Source organism: Leguminivora glycinivorella, chromosome 24 (genome assembly GCF_023078275.1).
Source record: "Leguminivora glycinivorella isolate SPB_JAAS2020 chromosome 24, LegGlyc_1.1, whole genome shotgun sequence".
In the NCBI taxonomy this organism is placed as follows: domain Eukaryota; kingdom Metazoa; phylum Arthropoda; class Insecta; order Lepidoptera; family Tortricidae; genus Leguminivora; species Leguminivora glycinivorella.
In genome coordinates this window covers 7,506,929-7,517,218 of record NC_062994.1, presented here as the reverse complement: position 1 = coordinate 7,517,218, position 10,290 = coordinate 7,506,929, and positions in this window count along the sequence as shown.

The window sequence follows — 10,290 nt, the reverse complement described above, 5'->3', positions numbered from 1 at the left end:
AATGTATTTTTTCATATTTCATGGAAACATCATGAATATCGAAAAGTTTTGTATGTACGAACTAAAGTAGACACTATTTCCTATAAAAAAGTTTATATACATTTTTGTCATAAAACATACTATGTATGAGTTATGAGCTTCAAAAAGAGATTTTTAAAATATTTTTATTGACATATTTTGATTTACAGTTTTAATTTATCAGACTTATAATTGATATTAAAAGCATTTTAAATTATTTCCGTGTGTCAGAGAATGATATTACACCATTTTTATAGTTGGAAAGATACACTAAAATCACATTTTATCTCATAGCAACCTATTCGTTCTCAATTTGAATAAACATTATGTGTACAATTACAAAGACTGACTTAAATTAATCTGTTTTAGCCCAAAACACCATTTAAAACGTCAAATTTGGAAGAAAAATGAAAATACCCGCGTATTTACCCGCGGGTAGGTAAATATCGGGTATTTACCCGGTAAATACCCACCGTCGGGTATTTACCTGGGTAGTTACCCATCTCTAATTCAGACTAATGCTTTGAATTAATAAACATAAGGTTGATCATGAAAACTGCATTTTAGATAGGTAATTATTTTAGAAGGAATAATTATAAAGGTGAGCAAAGAATATTAGTAAAAATTCGGATGCAGTGGCGACATCTACATTAATTTGTAAATCTGCCTCCTCGTTTAAAACCTTAATTCTTATTAACTTTTTTGGTTTTTCCTTATCTTTCGTGAATTGTAAATATTAAAAAAATCCAAGAGATTTAAGTTAAACTTGTAACAATTTTTGTAATTTCACACACAATTTACCTTCCGAATGGGTTGTATTTTTACAATTTGGGAATTTTAGTACCTATTTGTTTAGAAATATCTATTTATTATAAGGACGGGAATATGGATCACAGTTCTGTCTACGGATATTATATGTATTTTCTCTTGTAATAAATAAATAATAAATAAATAAAATAAAAATGCCTTTTATTTCTTGCATTCTTACAACGGTAAAAATCTCTTAATGATTATTATATTCATTTCATTTCATTTAAATTCCGTCTATTATGATTAAATTAAATTTCTAATCTATTACATATTTATAATTCAGGTTATGTAGGTATAATTAATGGGTCCATATTGGCTCATATAAAATTATTTGTTATAAAATTATTGTTTATACCGATTTGTGCTCCGAATGATCATTTCTCATAATTTTACTTATCATAATTTTGTTTCATTATTATCAATAGTACTACTATCACTGTTCATAATAATCATTTAGTCTTTTTAATTATAAATTCTATACAAATATTTAATAACATTCATAATTTTGTATTTAAGAAAATCATTCATCATAAAATTATTTAAAAAGTTTTGGGGAAGTTCTATGAAAAACTTGTGCCATTTATAGAAGCGCGCTTGAAGGTTTTACAGTGACATATACAATTTACATTAAAAATTCGTTTCTGGTTCGCTCACGGTCAACCTAACACGCTCCTCCTCGCTACGCTCGTCGTCGCACCTAACTGGACTGTCACATGTGATGTCTGTTCTGTTAACAATAATATAACGATAAATTATATTACTCGCAATCGTTATGATCAATAAGTATATAAACATAAACATTAGTATAAAACGTATTTATGATGAATGACATTATGAACATAAGTCATTCGAAGTAACGATAGTTATTAACATAAAATTGTTATAAATAATGATCGTTATAATGTAAAATTGTATGAGAAACATTTTCGGACTACCAATAATCTATATAACAATTTTATATGAACTTTGGCGCACCCATAATTAATTATGTCAAATAATAGTATCATATTATGTCTTTTGTTAGCAAGTACCCCTTCTCGGGTGAAGGCCTCCTCCAGTGTAAGCCAGTTGGATCCGTCCTTTTTTTTGTATCCAGTTTTTTCCTGCCACCTTTCGTCCGATCATCGTGTGTATGGTTTGCCGCTAGCACGTTTTCCTGGAAACACAAATATGAACAAATAAAAATACATACCTAAATACTTATTTCTTTAATTTATCCCACAGATAAAATACATTAATGATGGATGTTTGGACCATTTCTACATTTTGAATTGATGTGTCACTTATGATAATTAGATATGATATGACACGATTTTATAATTAAATTTTGTGCAACAGGTTCTCAAAATTCAAGCCGGTCTGATATAAATAATTATAAGATACCTACTAAACGAATTTGTGTTTTATAAAGACAATCTCGTAAAACATGACACCTTGATGATGTATTCCTGTTATCCCTCACTAGGGACTGAGGGACATAGAGGGCTCTCAGAAGAATCTTCCACTTTTCACGATCCTGGGCGACTGCTTCCAAATCCTTCCAGCCTAGGCCACTTGCGCCAGCCTCCTTTTCCACTGACCGCCTCCACGTGGTACAAGGCCGTCCCGACCGTCTACTGCCAGGTGATTGCCAGCAGAGACCCTGCTTGGACAGGTGGTTATCTGCTCTGCGTAGCACGTGCCCTATCCATCGCCACTTCCGTGCGCGTATTTCCTGGCCCACGGGCTTTTGTCCCGTCAGCTGCCACAATCTAGCGTTTGAAATAGTTGTCGGCCAGTAAATACCCAAGATGCGCCGGTGCGTAAAACATGACACCTTATGTACCTAATACCTACTGTAGCACGATAGTAGGTACATTATCGATATGTAAGTAGGTAATTTGCAACGAGTGACGAAAAATAAAAAAACAACACCCAATACCCATATACTCGTATGTTTAACATCGACACAAGTATCAAGTTACACGTACTTATACATATAATATTTGCATTTATCATCGTCCTTGCGTTATTCCGGCATTTGCCACGGCTCATTGGAGCCTGGGGTCTGCTTTGACAACTGGGTGAATCAACTTTTCTTTGCCAGCAAAATTACGCATACTTCGACTACATGTGGTCAGAAAATTTAATTTTGATTTAGTGTAATTAGTTTATACTTATTATATTAAAAACCGATATACAAGCTATGCAATATGCAATGCATCATGTTTTTATAGGATTTGCTATTTTATTACTTTATTTCGAGCAGTGACCCAGTGGACATAGCTGTCCCTTACTTTTGTATATGAAAAAAGTGTCTCTTCCACTGGGTCACATATAGATTTAATTGTAAATGTTTTCTTTTTTTAATTATTCCCTAATGTAAAATAAAAAAAGGATCTTTATTCACGATGGCCAGGTTAAAACTCACAAAAGTAGAGCTAATAATAAGTATGGGCAATTCTTGCAAAAAGCAAGAAAAAGTTGATTCACCCAACTAATCCCAAGATTTGGCGTAGGCACTGGTTTTGCGAAAGCGACTGCCATCTGACCTTCCAACACGAAGGGTAACTAGACCTTATTGGAATTAGTCCGGTTTCCTCACGATGTTTTCCTTCACCGAAAAGCGACTGGCATCAAATTACATTTCGCACATAAGTGAAAAACCCATTGGTGCGAGCCGGGGTTCGAACCCGCGACCTCCAGAACGAAAGTCGCACGCACTTACCGCACAATATTTGCACGTTTATGACACATATTACAGAAATTATATAATTACAGCCATTTGTTTATTTAAAAAGTTGTACAAATTCCTATTCATAATTTTATTATAGACACGTGAAGTAGAACTTTGCGCACTAGGTAAAGATACTATATGTAGGTACTTATCGTAATATTATAAATGGGAAAGTGTGTGTGTCTGTTTATCCGTCTTTCAGGGCAAAACGGAGCGACGAAATGACGTGATTTTTTAACAGTTTCGCTACCAAGAACCCGACTGTCGGGCACACCGCTCGTAGAAGCGTAGCCGATTACATGGGGAAACCCGTATGTAGCGAAAATGTCGTAGCGCCGCGTAGAGCCCGGTTTCGAAAGTGTTAAGTGGAGATAGTTGAAGGAGAGTGACATAGGCTACGTTTTGTCTCTTTCTAACGCGAGCGAAGCCGCGGGCAAAAGCTAGAGTCTGGCTAATGAAAGCTGGCAAAAAAAACCGGCCAAGAGCGTGTCGGGCCACGCTCAGTGTAGGGTTCCGTAGTTTTCCGTATTTTTCTCAAAAACTACTGAACCTATCAAGTTCAAAACAATTTTCCTAGAAAGTTTTTATAATGTTCTACTTTTGTGATTTTTTTCATATTTTTTAAACTTATGGTTCAAAAGTTAGAGGGGGGGGACGCACTTTTTTTTCTTTAGGAGCGATTATTTCCGAAAATATTAATATTATCAAAAAACAATCATAGTAAACCCTTATTCATTTTTAAATACCTATCCAACAATATATCACTCGTTGGGGTTGGAATGAAAAAAAAATATCAGCCCCCACTTTACATGTAGGGGGGGTACCCTAATAAAACATTTTTTTCCATTTTTTATTTTTGCACTTTGTTGGCGTGATTGATATACATATTGGTACCAAATTTCAGTATTCTAGTGCTAACGGTTACTGAGATTATCCGCGGACGGACGGACGGACGGACGGACGGACGGACGGACGGACGGACGGACAGACAGACATGGCGAAACTATAAGGGTTCCTAGTTGACTATGGAACCCTAAAAATTGGAGCTGGCAACACATTGTTACCATGATTTCTTTTTTATTATTTCTAATTTTTTTTTTTTTATACTACGTCGGTGGCAAACAAGTATACGGTCCGCCTGATGTAAAGCGCTCACCGTAACCTATGGACGCCTGCAACTCAAACAGTGTCACATGCGCGTTGCCACCCCATTAGAAACTTGTACACTCCCTTTTGCTGTGTTAAGTACACAGCAAAAAGGAGTGTACAAGTTCCAAGGAGGGTTCGGGTTGCCGACGACTCAAAGGACAATAGACGGAACAAGTTAGTTCCGTAAGTCCTCCCGTCATCAGCACACCGCACCCTCGTTGAGCTCTGGCAGCCTTACTCACCGGCAGGAACACAACACTATGAGTAGGGTCTAGTGCTATTTGGCTGCGGTCTTCTGTAAGGCGGAGGTACTTCCCCAGTTGGGCTCTGCTCTAGATTCGAGCGAGACGATATCCGCTGTGCTGTGCCCTACCACACAAAGCGGAATATCATTCGCTATGCCCTACCTCCTATTTACATCACTTACTTTACTAATTATTATGGTGTTATTAATTATTATTTATAGATTTCGCTGTTAACTTTTACCGAAATTCGTTAAAGTGACAGTCACACAGACAGATGACAATGGATGATATGACATCCAGAGTTGCTGTTTCAAAAAAATACTGGGTTCAACTTTCATTAGCCAGACTCTACACTGAGAGAAAATACAACCAGTTTTCATGTTCGTTTAACAAGTTTTTTGGTTAAAATAACGCCTACGTGCTCTTTGGTTCAAACAACAAGCTACTTGTCATTTGAATCGGCAATATTACAACAAGTCGATTTTATAAAAACAACCTGACACATATTGTTTTACTACTGTCTGAACTTACTACGAGCGTGACGTCGTTATCGTCGGGATCGAATCAGCTCGTGATTCTGAGAAGAATGAGTCCAAAGACGTCCAGATCTGGTGAAATTCAATATTCGGGATTTAGGTACTTAATTTGGAAAACGCCCAGTTGTCTATATATCTTGCGTAGTGACGCGACAGAGCTAGACTACATTTCTGTCGCAGAAATGCCATTTGGCTACGGGGCCTGAGCGTAGGTATATTATGATTTTCTTTGATTGTTGTGTGTTTAGTTAAGTAGCTATTTTACAAATATTAATGAATTTTGATTATGTTTTACAGTCTGACGATCTTTTTGTGAATTCATGTTATTTTGAGACATCTTTAATTGTTAAATACCATGTTATTTTCAAGGATAAATAAATAAATCTATCTATCTATCTATAAAATGTTAACTCCTAAGTTCGATTTCATATTATCCGATCCTTTAAGTATATCGGATGTCGTAAGGATTTCAATGGAAAAAATCCAAGATGGCGCCTTTAATGTATGGGATTTCGGTCCGGTGAAAACGCATTAAGGTGGACACTATTTTTAACATACCAAATGATAAAGGCTATTTTGATTCTTCGAAAACTATGAAATAATCTGTGCTCAATTTTGAATATCTTATCTTTTTTTGCGGCATTAATCAATTAGACCGTTTTTGGAATTTTTTGATGTGGTTTTCGCTAGAGTGCCTTTAAAAATTAAAAATAACAAAAAAAGAAAAACAGTCCGATGAAGATAAAAATAACAATAATCTGTGTTGAAAAAATCTTTGCTCTAATTTCAAAAACCAGAGAGGAAATAGTCGAGATCTTTTGTATCTATATTAAATAAATAAATAAATATTACAGGACATTCTTACACAGATTGACTGAGGCCCACGGTAAGCTCAAGAAGGCTTGTGTTGTGGGTACTCAGACAACGATATATATAATATATAAATACTTATATACATTTTACATGATAAATATATATATTATACAATTTTTTTTAAATGCATTTTGTATTTTATTCAAAGCCAATTCATTAATACAATTTATAATACTAACTCATTCTAAATATACAAAATTACACAATAATACTAAATACAATTAACAATAATTAATACTTAAAAGCTAAGAAACACAATATCCAAAAACTAAACCATATACATCTCCCTATTATTCAGTCGTCGAACAGCCCCCCACGAGTCATTCCCGGCGCAAAAGTACCCAGCACACTCGCAGCGTTCCCCCGTTGAACTGCGATGGATAATCTTTGCACCAGAAATGACCCGGAGCGTGGATCAAGTCCCTTTGCACGCAACCGACTACCGAGCTCCCTTAAGAAGGACCGCGCCTCTGAGCACCAACACTCAGTGGTCTCCACCGCGAGAGGCACAAACAAATACCCGCTCAAGCACGCATACTTCTCTCGCTTTTTAAGGGCGGCTGATTCAGCTGCTGACCCCGCTAACCCCGCTGTGCGACCTAAGTGGGAAGCAGCAAAAGTGCTGACGCAAGTAGCATCCCACAGCAAGCACTTCCCTTTCTGTATGTCTGTCCTTACCGGGATTTGAACCCGGGACCGCGGCGCAACAGGCATGGTCACTTCCGACTGAGCCAGACCGGTCGTCAAAAATGTCGTCGTCGTCGTCGTTAAATGGCCTCAGTCCATTGCTATTTTGCCGGTATCAAGGTGATATAAGCTAATTGTTATTGATTTTGGTACGGTATATAAGTACGACAGTGTTCGGTAGTTGGCACTTCTAAATTGGTAGCTAGATTTTACAAGAGCACGTGGACTACCGGCCGTTGACGAAAAAAAAGTGGCTAAACGCGTTTCGAGATTATTAATTCTTCATCAGCTTCTCACTACAACATTAGTTTACTGCATAATAAGCTATCGCTATAACACTTTAAACAACATTAATGAGCAAAAGAAAGAGAAATTATACACGACACGATACCGCTAAGATGGCGTTCGAACCGGAAGTCCCTTAATTGTAGTATTAATTGTCCCATCTGTATAAATTCATGGGACAAAATGCCCATTCTCCTTTACGTCCGTGCTTCAAATACTTTTTGTTAAGACTAAGGTCAAAAACCTGCGACCACGCTTGCCAACCATAATTTACAAATCAACAGTAAGTGACATTTTAAAATTATTCAAACTTTGTACCTTATTACTGGAAAATAAAACAAAATATGAAATATCTACCAACTTACCTACGTAATTAATGGGTGTACGTTGCGATGACGGAAGCAGTAATCATTTGTTTTTAGTAAAATTACAATGTTCCCACATTGTTTTTCACTAAGCATATTTGGGTAATTATGACATGTTCGTAATTTGTTAAAAAATGACGACATGAATTTGCAAGTTTTAATTTTTTTGCTGTTTTTTTATTAACATTATTTAGGTATTTTGGAGTTGCGCAGAATTCTTTTTTAACCCCCGACGCAAACGATTTTGACGTGTCTATCTGTATGTCTGTGTGTGTGTGTGTGTGTCTGTATGTGGCATCGTAGCTCCGGAACGGATAAACCGATTTAGATTTAGTTTTTTTTTTGTTTGAAAGCAGAGTTAGCCCATGTTTCATGAAAATCGGTCCACTATGTCGCGGTCGGGGTTTTTCTCAAAATTTTAATTTTGTTGTTAGGTTATTTGTGTTTTTTTCATAACAGTTGGAGCTTTTTTTAGCATTTTCATTTCTTGTTAGGCCGAAGCTTTGGAGAGCCATCTCTGTACTTAAAAACGTCGTTCGATAGACGCGCGAAAAGAAAATTCGTAAGCCGTGCCGATTTAAAGCACTCCCTCAATCGTTTCGTGTGGATTGTTTTAATTTATCGCCACTCGTTTCGAACTTCCTTTTTTCCGCACTTGTATCGTAATGTACTGTTGCGTGTGAGTTTTTCACACTAGTGCGATAAAGTAGCAACTAGAACGTTTCTTTTTTTTTGATACTAGCTTTTGCCCGCGGCTTCGCTCGCGTTAGAAAGAGACAAAAAGTAGCCTATGTCACTCTCCATCCCTTCAACTATCGCTACTTAAAAAATCACGTCATTTCGTCGCTTCGTTTTGCCGTAAAAGACGGACAAGTAAACAGACTCACACACACACTTTACGTCGCGTCGGTGGCAAATAAGCATACGGTCCGCCTGATGGAAAGCGGTCACCGTAACCTATGAACGCATGCAACAGTGTCACATGCGCGTTACCACCCCATTAGAAACTTGTACATTCCCTTTTGCTGTGTTAAGTACACAGCAAAAAGGAGTGTACAAGTTCCAAGGAGGGTTCGGGTTGCCGACGACTCTAAAGGACAATATACGGAACAAGTTAGTTCCGTAAGTCCTCCCGTCATCAGCACCGCGCCCTCGTTGAGCTCTGGCAGCCTTACTCACCGGCATGAACACAACACTATGAGTAGGGTCTAGTGCTATTTGGCTGCGGTCTTCTGTAAGGCGGAGGTAGTTGCTGGGCTCTGCTCTAGATTCGAGCGAGACGATATCCGCTGTGCTGTGCCCTACCACACAAAGCGGAATATCATTCGCTATGCCCTACCTCCTACAGAATTAGTTTGGATTATAATAATTGAAATAACAAACAGAACCCTGCTTTCTTTCAATATTGCAAAGTTCAAAGATCAGGCCTTGACATTTTATGAAACCATACCCCCCCCCCCCCCAACAATATCGTGTCGTACCTTTTTATAAAACTTCCCTTAATAAAAGTTCATTTCTCAGTTCATATCAGTTCATTGTTCAGAAATCGTTTTTTCACGCGATTTAGACCTTCCTATTTGGTTTTTACACTTTTTAAATTTTGAGACGTGAAGCTATCAAATATTTCAAGTAAAATATAGGTAAGTATTTTTTTAATAAGCGTCAGAAGGCAAAATAAAAAAATAGTGCGCGGAAAAAGTCACACTTCGTAGCATAATTGTGATAGCTGAGGGCAACCAGAAGAAAAATTATAAAAATACAAAAAGATTTGCATTTGCTGTGGATCGAACCACATTTGACCCACTTCCCGGTTTCCGATTAAGCTGAAATTTTGCACACGTAACAGCGCAAATAAATCACGTGACAACGCAATATTATGGTAAAACGAAGCTGATCTGATGATGTAGCAGAAACGTAGCCATAGAAACTCTGTAATGATAATTATGTCGTATCCCCATTTTTAACCCCCGACGCAAAAACGACGGGGTGTTATAAGTTTGACGTGTCTGTCTGTCTGTCTGTCTGTCTGTTTGTCGGTCTGTCTGTGTGTGTGTGTCTGTCTGTGGCATCGTAGCTCCCGAACGGATGAACCGATTTAGATTTAGTTTTGTTTTTGTCTGAAAGCTGAGTTAGTCGGGAGTGTTCTTCGGAAAATCGGTCTACTATGTCGCGGTCGGGGGTTTTTTCAAAATTTTAATTTTGTGGTTAGGTTATTTAGAAACGTCTCGGAGAGCAGTAGATGAAAACAAGAAAAGTACAGTCAGCGATAAAAGCTTGTGTCAAAAATGATATTTTTGCGAAAAAAATGTTTTACCTCACAAGTTCGTTGAATTTCAATACAAAGCATACATTAATAAGCCGCGGTCGCGGGTTCGAATCCCGGTAACGGCATTTATTTGTGTGATGAGCACAGATATTTGTTCCTGAGTCGTGTATGATTTCTATGTATATAAAAAAAATATTTATCCATATAAGTATTAAGTAAGTATATCGTCACCTAGCACGCATAGTACAAGCTTTGCTTAGTTAGGGGCTAGGTTGATATGTGTAAGGTGTTCCCGAATATTTATTTATTAATGGACAAAATTATCTGTTACAGAAAAACC